The sequence below is a fragment of the Chiloscyllium punctatum genome, chromosome 27, assembly GCF_047496795.1.
Source record: "Chiloscyllium punctatum isolate Juve2018m chromosome 27, sChiPun1.3, whole genome shotgun sequence".
In the NCBI taxonomy this organism is placed as follows: Eukaryota; Metazoa; Chordata; class Chondrichthyes; order Orectolobiformes; family Hemiscylliidae; genus Chiloscyllium; species Chiloscyllium punctatum.
Genome location: NC_092765.1, coordinates 44,752,408 through 44,767,814, shown reverse-complemented (window position 1 = coordinate 44,767,814; position 15,407 = coordinate 44,752,408). Strand labels below are relative to the sequence as shown.

At 43.8% G+C, this 15,407-nt stretch overlaps 1 protein-coding gene across 7 annotated transcripts in view; it reads left to right on the top strand.

Moving 5' to 3' along the window:
* Window positions 1–5,527: 5,527 nt before the first annotated feature.
* The window catches only part of thrap3a (thyroid hormone receptor associated protein 3a), a 112,475-nt gene continuing 102,595 nt past the window's right edge, over window positions 5,528–15,407 (top strand). For 3 of the 7 annotated variants that reach the window (XM_072548586.1, XM_072548585.1, XM_072548588.1), the window contains exon 1: window positions 5,528–5,658. The gene's annotated coding sequence lies outside the window, so the exon portion shown is untranslated. Of the gene's footprint in view, window positions 5,659–5,829; window positions 5,854–15,407 lie in introns of those variants that run through there. The other 4 variants (XM_072548579.1, XM_072548583.1, XM_072548581.1 and 1 more) reach the window with 4 other exon arrangements.

Below are 15,407 nucleotides of genomic sequence, written 5' to 3'. Positions count from 1 at the left end.
CATAGTGTTTGGTGCATTATGTAAATATAGGGTAGGGGAATGGGTCTGGGTGGATTACTTTTCAGAGGGTTGGTGTGGACTTGTTGAGCTGAAGGGCCTGTTTCCACACTGTAGGGAATCTAATCATTTAACATCAAAATTCATCCTACATTCTTTTAGCAGCTTTGATGGAGAAAGGATGTTTCAGGAGGCTGCTACAGCGGTGAAAGTGGTGTGGTCTGTTTCTCAGTGGCCATCGCAGCTGTGTGCTTGTGGGTCCTCCCGAGTGGTGGTCTGCTTGGCACCTTCAGCAATGAGGTGGGTTTGGCCCTGGATCAGGGGAGTCCAGAACTAGAAGGCATTGGTTTAAGGTCAGAGGGGAAAGATTTAAAAGGGGCCGAAGGGGCAACTTTTTTACAGAGGCGGTGGAATGAGCTGCCAGAGGAAGTGGTGGAGACTGGTACAATTAGAGCATTTAAAAAACATCTGGATGGATATATGAATAGGAAAGGTTTATAGGGAAATGGGCCAAGTGCTGGAAAATGGGACTAGATTAATTTAGAGTATCCGGTCAGCATGGAAGAGTTGGACCGAAGGGTCTGTTTCTGTGCTGTACATCTAAGACTATGCTATGACTCTTCTGCAACGTCTTCCAGTCCAGGATTCCAATGGCTCGGCATGATGGTCTGCTTCAGCGCAACATCCTGAGAATCAGCAGCTTCAGTGTTGGCTTTCTGCAGCGGTGGAGAATGCGGTTCATGTCTTCTCCTCGAGCCTGGGAACCCATGAGCCATGAAATAAACAAAAATGGACTTTGTCTTAATATAGGCATGGCAACTTACACTTTTCACTTGGTAAAACTACAAGTGACAATAAATTACTATTCCATTCTATTCATTATTGGATTCCAGCTACCATTTTCAAAGGGCTCCTACATTGTCCTGACTTGGTTAAAATTGAGGCAATTAGCCTTTAACATAATGGTGTTTTGGCAGGAAGTGAGTGGGTCAGTCGTAAAATGGTGCGGATTGTCCTGAGGTCTGATGGGACGTTAGCTAGGCTACATCTCTGTTGAAGTATGAACAGGCCCTGATCCATACTCACTAATCCATACCTACAGGCCTACAGCTTCTGCAGTGCCAGTTAATGGAATGCTTGTTGCTACAGTGTCATAGTCTGAGGGGAAATGGTGATGCTGTGATAATGTCACTAGACTAGTAAAATGCCGTTCTGGGGACATGAATTTGAAACTCACAATGGCAGATGTTGAATTTAAATTCAACAAACATTTTGACTTAAAATCTAGCCTAATGGTGCCTGCGTAACCACTGTTGATTGTTGTGAAAACTTGTTATGGAAGGAAATCTGCCATTCTTACTTGGTCTGCCCTAGACCCACAGTGATGTGGCTAACTCTGAACCATATTCTGTTCAATTGGGAATAGGAAGTAAAATGCTGGCCCAGCCAGTGATACACACATCCCATGAATGAATAATAATAAAAAATTAATCATTTTCATTCCTGCAAGTCTGTTGTTAACTGGAGGCAATTTGAGCCTACACCGAGGTGTGACTGGATGAAAAATGAGACAGTAATATTTACAAAGCAGGGCTGAATTAAACTTAGGTGTAGTGATAAAAGGACACCATCAGCAACCAGATAGTATCCCGTTCCTAGTTTTGTTAGTATTAATTTGGGCTTAAATATAAAACCTTAATTACTGCATTTGACAAAGAATCCAATCAACTTTTGTGGGATGCTGTTTGGATTTGCCATCATGACCATGTCCTTTTCTCAGGAGAGAAAAAATCCTTTCAACTCCTTCCAAAACATGAAAGAAGCATAAAGAGCATCTTTGTGGAACCAACACAAGTTTAACAAATTGTCCAACATTGCTGCTTGTAGACAATGACTGACTTTATTCCTCAATTATTTTCTCCACCAGCAACTGAGACACTGTCAAGCTCAGGAGAGTAGATATAACTTACTGGAGTCAGATATTGCATTAAAAGCTATGTTTTTCATAGAAGAACACACCAAGATAAATCACAGGAAGGTTATCAAACTAAATTTGACATTAAGCCCCTGGCAACATGGTGGCTCCGTGGTTAGCAGTTTTGCCTCACATTGCCAGCGACCTGGGTTTGATTCTCACCTTAGGTGACTATCTGTCTGTATTCAACCTGCGTCTGTGTGAATTTCCTCTGGTTGTTCTGGTTTCCTCCCACAATCCAAAGATGTGCAACTTTGGTGAATTGGCCATGCTAAATTGCCCCTAGTGTTAGGTGCATTAGTCAGTGGTAAAAGTAGGGTAGGGGAATAGGTCTGGGTGAGTTACTCTTTGGAGGGTTGGTGTGGACTTGTTGGGCCAAATGGCCTGTTTCCACACTGTAGGTAATCTACGATGTTTAGCTAGATTACCCGAAGCTTGATCATTTCTGAAGAAATCATATTGGATTTGAAATGCCAATTCTGTTTTCTCTCCACAGATTCTTCCAGACCTGTTGAGCACATTCAATTATTATAAAGATAGTGTTTACCAAATCATAGAAACATTCACAAGGTTGTCAAGTCAAGAATTAGGTCAATTTGAGACTGAAAAGATCTTAAAATGGCAGAGGACATGACTGAGATACGAAATAAGAATTTATAGAACATAGAACATAGAACATTACAGCGCAGTACAGGCCCTTCGGCCCTCGATGTTGCGCCGACCTGTCATACCAATCTGAAGCCCATCTAACCTACACCATTCCATGTGCGTCCATATGCTTGTCCAATGACGACGTAAATGTACTTAAAGTTGGCGAATCTACTACCATTACAGGCAAAGCATTCCATACCCTTACTACTCTCTGAGTAAAGAAACTACCTCTGACATCTGTCCTATATCTATCACCCCTCAACTTAAAGCTATGCCCCCTCGTGCTCGCCATCACCATTCTTGGAAAATGGCTCTCCCTGTCCACACTATCTAACCCCCGATTATCTTATATGTCTCTATTAAGTCACCTCTCAACCTTCTTCTCTTCAATGAAAACAGCCTCAAGTCCCTCAGCCTTTCCTTGTAAGACCTCCCCTCCATATCAGGCAACATCCTAGTAAATCTCCTCTGCACACTTTCCAAAGCTTCTACATCCTTCTTATAATGCGGTGACCAGAACTGCACACAATACTCCAAGTGCGGCTGCACCAGAGTTTTGTACAACTGTAGCATAACTTCATGGTTCCAGAACTCGATCCCTCTATTAATAAAAGCTAAAACACTGTATGCCTTCTTAACAACCCTGTCAACCTAGGTGGCAACTTTCAAGGATCTATATACCTGGACACCGAGCTCTCTCTGCTCAACTATACTACCAAGAATCTTACCATTAGCCCAGTACTTTGCATTCCAGTTACTCCGACCAAAGTGAATCACCTCACACTTGGCTGCATTAAACTCCATTTGCCGCCTCTCAGCCCAGCTCTGCAGCTTATCTATGTCTCTCTGTAACCTACAACATCCTTCGTCACTATCCTCAACTCCACCGACCTTAATGTCGTCTGCAAATTTACTAACCCACCCTTCTACACCCTCATCCAGGTCGTTTATGAAAATGACGAACAGCAGCAGACCCAACACCGACCCTTGCGGTACACTACTGGTAACTGGACTACAGGATGAACATTTCCCATCAACCACCACCCTCTGTCTTCTTTCAGCAAGCCAATTACTGATCCAAACAGCTGTATCTCCCACAATCCCATTCCTCCGTATTTTGTACAATAGCCTACTGTGGGGAACCTTATTGAATGCTTTGCTGAAATCTATATACACCACATCAACCGGTTTACTCTCATTTACCTGTTTGGTCACCTTCTCAAAGAACTCAATAAGGTTTGTGAGGCATGACCTACCCTTCGCAAAACCGTGCTGACTATCCCTAATCAAATTATTCTTTTCTAGATGATTATAAATCCTATCTCTTATAATCTTTTCTAACACTCTACCAACAACCGAAGTAAGGCTCACTGGTCTATAATTACCAGGGTTGTCTCTACTCCCCTTCTTGAACAGGGGAACCACATTTGCTATCCTCCAGTCTTCTGGCACTATTCCTGTAGACAGTGATGATTTAAAGATCAATTTCAAAGGCTTGCAATCTCCGCTCTGGCTTCCCAGAGGATCCTAGGATAAATCCCATCCAGCCCAGGGGACTTATCTATTTTCACATTCTGCAGGATTTCTAATACTTCTTCCTTGTTAACCTCAATCACACCTAGTCTAGTAGCCTGTATCTCAGTATTCTCCTTGACAACATTGTTGTTTTCTGGAGTGAATACTGTCGAAAGATATTCATTTAGTCCTTCCCCTATCTCCTCTGACTCCACACACAACTTCCCACTACTATCCTTGACTGGCCCTAATCTTACTTGTCTTCTTTTATTCCTTAAATACCTATAGAAAGCCTTAGGGTTTACCCTGATCCAATCCGCCAACAACTTCTCATGTCTCCTCCTGGCTCTTCTCAGTTCTCTCTTTGGGTCTTTCCTGGCGACCTTGTAACCCTCAAGCGCCCGAACATTTGTTTTCACTAAAGTTGAAGATGTTGCCAATGTCACAGTTAAAGGAAGAGAAAGGCAGATTGTGTTTTGCTTTTAATTCACTTTTGGGATATGGACATTATTGGCTGACCAGCAATTTATTGCCCCTCTCTAACTGCCCTTGAGAAGGTTTCTTCTGCCTTCTCTAACCGCTGCAGGATAATTGCTGTGGGTTGACCAATTAGCCATAAGGGAGGCAATTCCAGGATTTTGACCCAGCGACAATGGAGGAACAGTGATATATCTCTAAGTCAGGACAGTGTGTGGCTTGGAGGGGAACTTGCAGATGGTGATGATCGATTAACTTGATTGAATTCATTGAGATATTAATGAAGGTTATGCAGTAGTGTTATGCAGATGGACATTTGACAAAATACCACACATTAGTCTTATTAAGTCCAATAGCAGCAGCCTGAATTCAAGATTGACTGAGACAGAGATTAAAAAAAAACTGCAGATGCTGAAATCCAAAATAGACAGGCAGTAGGCCGGAAGATTACAGCAAGCCAGGCAGCAAAGGGAGGTGGAGAAGTCAACATTTTGGGTGTACCCTTCTTCAGGACAAAGATAAGGCAGAGAATGATGGTGAATAAAAATAAAAGAAAATTCTGGAAATACAAAGCAGGGCTGGCAGCATCTGCAGAGAAAGAAAGATCTGATATTTCAAATTGTGATGCTTCTACATCATTGATGATCTGCTGAAGTACCATCAACATATGTGAAGTTAATTCTTTCAAATTGACCTGCTTACTATTTCCAGCACGTTATATTTTGCTTCCAGATTTCCAGCATTTACAGAGTTTTGATTTTGCAGGAATGGTTGTTTATATTCAGATTGCAGAGACAATGCAGTACCAGAATGCCCTTTTGGAGCTTTCAGTTCAGTGCTCACACTCCATCCCAGGCAGTAGGAGGCGAGAGATGCATTCTGGGGGATGTAGTCCTCCTGCGTGCAGCAAGACTACATTTCCCAGCAGGTGCCGCGGCCGCGCACGCGCAGTGAGCGGCGGCACGGTGAGCAGTCGGAGCGAGGCGGACACGCGGAGTGGGCCGGACAGAGCCTCCCAGCGACCAACCGACCAGAGACGGGCGGTAGGTGCGAGCCGGGGGGATACACTGCGCGGCAGGTTCCAGCCCGAGACGCCCATCGATGCCGCACGGAGTGGGCGCTGGGGCCTTGCGAGTGCGTTGCCTGAGCGCGGGCTCCAGAAGCAGCTTCCTCCTAAGGCCTGGGGCAGAGGGCCTGCGCTCCGGCCGACAGCCTCGATCTCCCCTGGATGTGCCGGAGTGAGTGAGGAGGCTTCTGCTGAAATCCGGCCCCCCCGGGGGGCCGTAGCCGGATCCCAACGACTGAAACGCGCACAAAGCCCCCGGGGGGTGGGGAGGGGAGGGGAGGGGGGTGGTGTAGCGGTGGCTGGACTCTGCCCCACATTCCCCGGTGCCTTCCTCACCAACTTACCCACTTCCCGCTCGTTTTCTCTCCGGCCACCCCCGCAAATCCACCCCAACGCACTAACCCCCACTCCCCACCCGGTAACTAAGCCCTTTCCCTCCCCCGCCGGTTCCTTCTCCCCAACCTTGCTGACTCTTTCTCTCCCCCCCCCCCCCCAATCCATTCCTAGCAACAGCCCGCCCCCCGAAGTAACCAGCCCACACCCTGGTAACCCCTGACGCTGCTAACTCTTCACCCCCACCTGCAAACCTCAAACCCCTATGCAGCAACACCCCCACCCCAACCCCAACCCCAACCCCAACCCTGATAACCTCCACCCCAGTAAATGCCACCACCCTGTTAACCCCCCCGCTACCCCCCCTGCTACCCTCCCTGCTACCCTCCCACTCTACTAACCCCCCTGCTTCCCTCCCAACTACCCTCCCACCCTGCTAACTCCCCATCCCCACCTAATACCCCCACCCCGCAACTGCTTAAACCCCCTCCATCTTGTCTCTCACCCACTCTCCCCAGACCCTCTCTTCCCCTGCCCAGCACCTTCTATTCCACTAACCTGGATCACTCTGCTGCCCCATGCCCAAGTACACCCCCCCCCCAAAAAAACCAGCTGGTTTGCCCACCCCTCAAAAACCAGGACACCTCATGCCACCCCTGATTGCGAGCTTCCCCCACTACCGAGTATTTCCCTTCTCCCCCATTAAGCTGTACCTTTCCTAAGCTGAGAGCTGTCATTTTCCCCTTGCTGCAGTTCATGGTGAGCTGCATGTATTTAATAATTAACTACAAGTTGATTGACTGGGTTATTTTTCTCAGTCTTGTCTTTTCACAACACCTCACTGTCAGACCCCTTTGGCATTCTTGGGTTCCCAAATCTGTTAAATTTATTCTGGCTAGATTTTGCCCACTTTGCACCTAGAGTGGGCTTTGTTTGCTTTTTGAATTTAGATTGCTGCTACAAAGAAGTTCTGTGCACCTATATCATTATCTGACAATAGAGTTCTGTACTTTAGTTGCCCTGCCCTATTGATGTTTGTAGTGATAGGACCTTGGCCGCTGCTTCAATGTGTGATGCTTAGAATTGTGCGAATAACCCAGATACAGCCTAATCGCTGCTTTACAAAATGCTTCACAGAAATTGAATAAAGCAAATATTGACACAACCAAAGAGGGAGGCTATATGACCACAAGATTGGTCAAAGAGATACTTTCTGAAGAGAAAGTGATAGAAAGGTTGAGAGAAAAATCTAGAACTTGGGGCTTAAATTGTTGAGGTGGTGGCTGCCACTGAGTGGTGCAAGATGAGGTACTTCACGAAACACATAAATCATGGAGGAATCCTTGCAGGAATTTGGTTTGCTTATCAACTTGTTTACTGTCCTGCAACTGTCAAAAGCTTTGCATTTGTGTGTAAGATAATCCTAAGTCATTGTTTCTGCACCACATTTTAAATTGTGCCATTTAATTTCAAATGTCTCTGTCTAATTGTCTATTAAAAACATCTATTTGATTGGTGCCCTTTACTGATCTCAGTAGTTACATTGCTGTCTTCGTGGTGCTGTGATCTGATATAGGGCTGAGAACCATGATTTCTGCTTCTTTTATCTTTTGAAGTGAGTCCTGTTGCAAGTGTGTGAAGGCCGCAGTTGAGGATAGGATTTGAGCATTTTGGTGTCACTGCCCTATCAGTCGTACATCCTGCCAGTAAGCAAACACCTTTGACTGGTGTGGGCAACGGTCAATTGGATAAGGTAGGAAAGGTTGTCCTATTGGCGAGGTGTGAGAAATAATCAAACTGGACTGTGCCCAGTTTGCAATTGGCATGTGATATTCTCTTCTATCATTTGTTGTGATCATCTCCTGTTTTTCTACGGGGATGAAGGGAATTTCACTGCCTGTTAAAACATACGACGGATTCTGAAAACAAAATGGTGTTGTTTGGTGGCACTGCTGTGTACACTGTTTCAAATGCTTTCCAATGTGTGAAAGGAAAGCAAAACAGTAACAGTTAAAGTCATTGCTTTAAATTTGCATTTCAGTTTTCGTCAAACATGTTTTTTGGGATCAGTAAAACAACATCTATTTCCTGCCTAAACATTAACTCCTTTTGCTATGTATTCACTTCTTAGGACCTCAGGGTCAGAGATAGAAATCATGCAACAAGTGATTTATGTGTTACTTTTCTAATGTCCTGTATTACTGCATAATTTGTGCTTTTGCTGTGCCTTTTATTCCACAAAGCCTTTATATCCCAATTAGACTGACTGCACCTCTTACGCTGTGAATTCCAGGGTACTGACACACTCGAAGTGATGCAGCTCGTGCAGTTGTTGGACCTGTTGTTTTCAGTCTATAGACCATATCTAATACCAAGCACCAATGAGCTAGAGGTCTAGAGTTTGGCTACCGCCAGTAGACAAGGCTCCTGCGCCTGACTTCAACTCATAGCGTAGCTCCCTGTACTGCATTAGCTTCCATGGATCAGTAACTGAATAGGTCTGAGGGAGGATGTGGAATTCGCTTAATGCCTCAACCAGGATCAACCTGATCCTAAATATTCTTGGAATTTGTGACTGGTTTGTTGAGTTAGAAATATGATTAGCTTTTGAAATGTTGACAGCATAGCTTTTTCATAGATTTACAGCTCTTGTCTGTTTGACATTGGGCTGTTTGCTGGGTTTTTAGTTTGAACCGAGTTGCTGATATTTGCCTTGCTTCTCTTGAATTATGCTGTTGTAAGATCATTTATTTCATCAGTGTGTAAGGGTCCCCTGATGTTTCTTTGGGAATACAGGGAGGTTCACTTGCTTTATTCACTGCTGTTTGCAGATCTGAACACAAATCATGGGTCATGAACAGATATTAAAAGGCACCATTCACAAAGGAGCAGGGTATTTTTGCAGTGATCAAGGGCATTAACCCACACTGTAGCAACCACGCTGAAAATAATTATCAGGTCATTCATATCAAAGCTGTGAGATGTTGGTGTGTACAAAATGGCTGCTGCATTTTGTTTTGCTTCAATTCAAAGTGAATCACTTTTCATGGATCAATTAAAAAGACCCCTGAGAAATTTAGAAAGGTGATGAATGACTGCAGGATTCCTCTTTCTCCTGTCTCTCCTTTCTGTGCTATTTTGAGAAGAGGATTCTCCTTAGTGGGTGGCACAGTGGTTAGCACTGCTGCCTCACAACGCCAGAGACCCGGGTTCAATTCCTGTCTCAGGCGACTGACTGTGTGGAGTTTGCACATTCTCCCCGTGTCTGCGTGGGTTTCCTCTGGGTGCTCCCGTTTCCTCCCACAGTCCAAAAATGTGCATGCTAGGTGAATTGGCCATGCTAAATTGCCCATAGTGTTAGGTGCAGGGATAAATGTAGGGGAATGGGTCTGGGTGGGTTGCGCTTCGGCGGGTCGGTGTGGACTTGTTGGGCCGAAGGGCCTGTTTCCACACTGTAAGTAATCTAATCTAATCTTGAGAACATAGAAGGAAAATATTACAAATGTGAATTTAAGTAAGTTTAAGACTATTTGTTGGCAAACAGTGGATTCTGAATCTGAAATAGTTTTCAAGCTAGTGAGACACATGAGAAAGTTCTGAACACTGGTAAAGCCTTTGTTTCATTGTCTTTAAGATGCTTTTCTGGAAGAAGGAGTTATTATGAGAAGGTTTCCTTCAACTAAAAGATGTTGGGCACAGACATTTGTTTGCATTGCAAAGGATCTCTTGTAGAGTTTCTCAAACCTTTTGCTTCTGAGGCTTTCCATCTTATTAGCATTCCAGGAATTTTTTTTAATGTATAATAGAACATCTGTATTTAGTCTTACTAAATGTAACTTTTTGATAACCAGTGCAGTATTGAGGTGCAGCGAGTGGAGCTGGAAACTTGAAGTAAGAATGAATGTCACATTTTTGTGTCATGCCAAATAAGTCTTTAAAGCCTACACCATGGTGTTATAGAGTGGAGCAGTGTTCTGCTTTGCTGGTGCTCATTATTTGTTGTAAACTGAAGATGGCAGACAATTGGAAACTTTTTTAAAAATAACGCATGTTGGGGTTTATATTTTTGAGTAATGTCATTAGGTATATCTATTGCATGAGTGAGTTAAAAAAACTATTATGTATTGGAAATTAGGTGCAATTCCACTTTTCCCCTGCTGTTGAATTTGAGAAAAACATGAGCTAGGCCCATAACTGGCATCCACCGGAATAAATGAGTGTGAAAGAGAAAGCATGTGGTTTGGTGACACTGCTCCTCACTGAATGAGTTGAAGAAACTCATTTTTTGATTTTGATAACTTGGTTGTTGGCACAGTTGTGATATCTGATTTTCTGCACTCAATCCCCATGTAATAAGCATAATGTTGTCCTCCAACCTGACCCTATCCCATTTTTACTCTAGTGATGGAGAGGGATAAGTGTGTACTACAGGGCAAGAGTTATAGCTGGGGGCAGGGAAATTATGATGCGGTGAGGCATGACTTAGGATGTGTGGATTGGAAAAGTAGATTCCAAGGCAAGAGAGTAATTGATATGTGGAACTTGATCAAGGAGCAACTATTGAGTGTCCTTGATAAGTACGTACCTATCAGGCAGGGAGGAAAGGGTCGTGTGAGGGAGCCGTGGTTTAATAAGGAATTGGAATCCCTTGTTAAATGGAAGAGGGCGGCCTTTGTAAAGATGAGGCGTGAAGGTTCAATAGGGGCGATTGAGAGTTATAAGGTAGCCCGGAAGGACCTGAAGAGAGAGCTAAGAGCAGCAAGGAGGGGACATGAAAGGTCCTTAGTTGGTAGGATTAGGGAAAACCCTAAGGCTTTCTATAGGTATGTTAGGAATAAAAGAATGACTAGGGTAGGAATAGGTCCAATCAAGGATAGTAATGGGAAGTTGCGTGTGGAGGCTGAAGAGATTGGGGAGGCACTGAATGAATACTTTTCGTCAGTATTCACTCAGGAACAGGACATTGTTGTCGATATGAATACTGAGGCACGAATAAGTAGAATGGATGGCTTTGAGATATGTAGAGAAGAGGTGTAGGAAATTCTGGCAAGGGTGAAAATAGATAAGTCCCCTGGGCCTGATGGCATTTATCCTAGGATTCTCTGGGAAGCAAGGGAGGAGATTGCAGAGCCATTGGCCTTGATTTTTGTGTTCTCTTTGTCTACAGGAGTAGTGCCAGAGGACTGGAGGCTAGCAAACGTGGTTCCCTTGTTCAAGAAGGGGAGTAGGGATAATCCTAGTAACTATAGGCCAGTAAGTCTCACTTCTGTTGTGGGCAAAGTCTTAGAGAGAATTGTAAGGGATAGGATTTATGCACATCTGGATAAGAATAATGTGATCAAGGATAGTCAGCATGGTTTTGTGAAGGGCAGGTCGTGCCTCACAAACCTTATTGAATTCTTTGAGAAGGTGACTAAGGAGGTAGATGAGGGGAAAGCGGTAGATGTGGTATATATGGATTTTAGTAAGGCGTTTGATAAGGTCCCCCATGGTAGGCTACTGCAGAAAATACAGAGATATGGCATTGAGGGTGAGTTGGAGGTTTGGATTAGGAATTGGCTGGCTGGAAGAAGACAGAGGGTAGTAGTTGATGGCAAAGGTTCATCTTGGAGTGCCGTCACTAGCGGTGTTCCGCAAGGATCTGTTTTGGGACCATTGCTGTTTGTCATTTTTATAAATGACCTGGAGGAAGGGTTAGAAGGTTGGGTGAGCAAGTTTGCGGATGATACGAAAGTCGGAGGAGTTGTCGACAGTGAGGAAGGATGTGGCAGGTTACAGCGGGATATAGAGAAGCTCCAGAGCTGGGCAGAAAGGTGGCAAATGGAGTTCAATGTAGCTAAGTGTGAGGTGATTCACTTTGGTAAGAGTAACAAAAAGATGGGGTACTGGGCTAATGGTCGGATACTTGGTAGTGTGGAAGAGCAGAGGGATCTTGGTGTCCATGTACACAGATCTCTGAAAGTTGCCACCCAGGTAAATAGTGCAGTGAAGAAGGCATGTGGCATACTGGCTTTTATTGGTAGAGGAATTGAGTTCCGGCGTCCTGAGGTCATGCTGCAGTTGTATAAGACTCTGGTGTGGCTGCATCTGGAATATTGTGTGCAGTTTTGGTCGCCATACTATAGGAAGGATGTGGAGGCACTGGAACGGGTGCAGAGGAAGTTTACCAGGATGTTGCCTGGTATGGTAGGAAGATCCTATGAGGAAAGGCTGAGGCACTTGGGGTTGTTTTCATTGGAGAAAAGAAGGTTTAGGGGTGACTTGATAGAGGTGTACAAGATGGTTAGGGGGTTAGATAGGGTTGACAGTGAGAACCTTTTTCCACGTATGGAGTCAGCTATTACAGGGGGTATAGCTTTAAATTAAGGGGGGGTAGATATAGGACTGATGTTAGGGGTAGGTTCTTCACTCAGCAAGTCGTAAGTTCATGGAATGCCCTGCCAGTAGCAGTGATGGGCTCTCCCTCTTTATGGGTATTTAAGCGGGCATTGGATAGGTATATGGAGGATAGTGGGTTAGTGTAGGTTAGGTGGGCTTTGATCGGCGCAACATCGAGGGCCGAAGGGCCTGTACTGCGCTGTATTCTTCTGTGTTCTATGTTCTATCTCTAGTTGCTGTGTTTGTAAAGTGCCCAATAAACTGAACAACCAGATTAACCACATGTGAGTCGAGAGTGGGGTGCTGGAAAAGCACAGCAGATCAGGCAGCATCCGAGGAATATAAGAATCGACGTTTCAGGCAAGAGCTCTTCATCAGTAATGAGCTTGTGAGCTGAGGGGATGAAGAGATAAATGAGAGGGGGGTGAAGCTGGGGGGAAGGTAACTGAGAGTGCAATAGATTGACCACATGTGAATTATACACTGCCTGTTGGTGAGGTGGGCTGCAGATTGAAACTGGATGAAATCTGTTTCACTTGGTTATGTAGGCAGATCTTTTGTAACCTTTCGCTTTTCCACCTGTCGAATAACCTGCTCAAAGCAGGCCCTTCAGCCCATCTTGTCATTGCTGTGTTTGTGCTATACTTAAGCCTCCATACACTCTTTCCAGTGCCTCGTGTATGTTCTTAATTAGTTGAGTTGCTGTCAAATTCGTCATTCAATAACAATTCAATCAGCTGTGGTCCTTATCTGTTTGTGGTGCAGATGTGGTGTCACATTTGAGGGTTATCTTATTCTAACTACAGGGTGACCCCTGTATCCGCAGAATCATTTTCCGCGGTTGCAGTTACCCGTGATTTACTAAAGCCAGAACATATAGGGAACATTCCGGAACCAGGGACCAGGAGGCTGCTGGCAACAAACATTTCCCATTGAATGGGTTCACTCCTATCCATGGTTTCAGGCTCTGCGGTAGGCCCTGGAGCATACCTCCCCATGTGTATGGGAAAGGGGGAGGTGCACTGTATATCCACTGTACTTTCTCTTTACCTGCCCATATTAACCATTGATGGTGTAGAAAGCCAAGTTATGAACAGTGGATTTTGGAAATAGTGTTTGTTGCATGTTTTTATTCTGATAGTAAATGCATGTTTGCAATAACATTACAAAGGGCAACAGAAACATCTTATTTACTGTGTGCAGTTTTCTGATCTGAAGCCATCGTTTAATGGCCTTTGATTGGAGTGATTTCATACTGAACTTTGAGAGAGCTGAAAGCATCCTAAACCCGCATTATAGACTGAGCAAATTCAGTAGTTGTAATTTGAGATAAGTATTAAACTGCTGTAGAGCCTGGTGATAGCTGATAAAATAACCTGGTTCCTCTGATATTGACAGATGTGCAGATCTTGTTAATAGCTTAGGTCTATCCTTATTCTTCTGATGCAGAGTACCTAGTATAGGTGCAACTATTGTTGTTTCCTACCATTTCCACTTTGGAGTTGGAGTAGTGTGGTGTTGGTGTCACTGGGCTAGTAATTCGTGCTTTTGGGGCTTGGGATAAAATCCCATCTTGGTTGATGGTGGATGTAATTTAAAGTCAATTAATAAAATCTGGAGTTTCAAATTAGTTTCAGTAATAGTGATCATGAGACCTATTATCAATTGTGTTATGAATCAGACCAGACCCCTCAGAATATAGTAAGAAGGTAGCAGTCTAGACCCAACTTTTTCTTATTTCAATGATAAATGCAATTCCTTATGCAATTCGATTGGTCAAGCGACTCAACATTAAGCAAAACACAATTTATTCAAACACTATAGTTAAAATAAACAAAAAAAGAAACTTGGAATAACTTAACTCCATTGGAAAATTTAACAGGATACTAGATTATTGTGCTGCTAAATAGTAGCTAATTCAATATAGGAACAGCCCATAAACAGACCTGTGGCAAAATGACAAATTCAGAAAACAAACTGTCTCACATGCAGTTCTCCAGTCCAGGAGGAAAGAACATCAAAAGGCAATTCTGAGAGAAAACTCCAGAATGTGTAGCAGCAATGAACAATTCACTGCCTTTCCCCCTGCTGAAACCCCAACAACAACTGCTGAAAGCAAAACTAAAAATCCTGGATCTGAGGGCTTGATCACGCTTAATCAGACGACTTCTATTGTTCCAACTTTTTAAAAAAATCTGAGGCCTCTCAAATAGTTTAATTTCTCCTAGACTCCCATAACATGCCCCCCAATATTTCTTGAAAAGAATCGAGGACAAAACACACCCCTTAAAGCTACAATATCATGACAACTCAATTGTATTTTCTGTTCATACTCTATAGAGTACAACCTTGACTATCTGAACATCAATCATCTGAATTTCGGGTTATCCACACAAAATCCCAAGGTCCCGTGAAAATGCTATCCATTATCCAAACATCCGTTATCTGAACTCTGTTATCTGAACAAAATACTCTCTGCCGGTCTCATTTGGATAATCGAGGTCGTTCTATACTTAGGCATTAAACCAGGGAGGTGTTGGCTAAGCTACATCTTTCATGAGCCAGCATCTTCAGGTGGGGTTTATCTGTGGAGGCAAAGTGGAAATAGCTAATCTCTGTGCATTCTCTGAATTTGCACTGGAAAATAAGGAAAGTTTGAATAATATCTATACTTCAAAGTTGGGTTGGTTAGCAGATTAGCGAGATTAGCAGCCTCTAACTAAGGTTGAATGGGAAGAGAATGTGAACAGTTTCTCACCCAGTGTTTGAACATCTCTACCTCCCTGGGATTTCAATGAAATATAAGAAGTGCATGAGATTGCAGCATCCTGATTTGAAATGTGAAACATCCAGCAGAATGATGATAGACTATGTTTAGAAAAATCTATGTCTGGATGAACCTTTTATGAGCTCTGCTACATGTTTAAATCCCGGAGGAATTGGTCCATCATTGCTTGTTGACAGCAAGTTGCAGTGTTGAATGAATTGAATATTATGCACAATGTGTGTCTACTT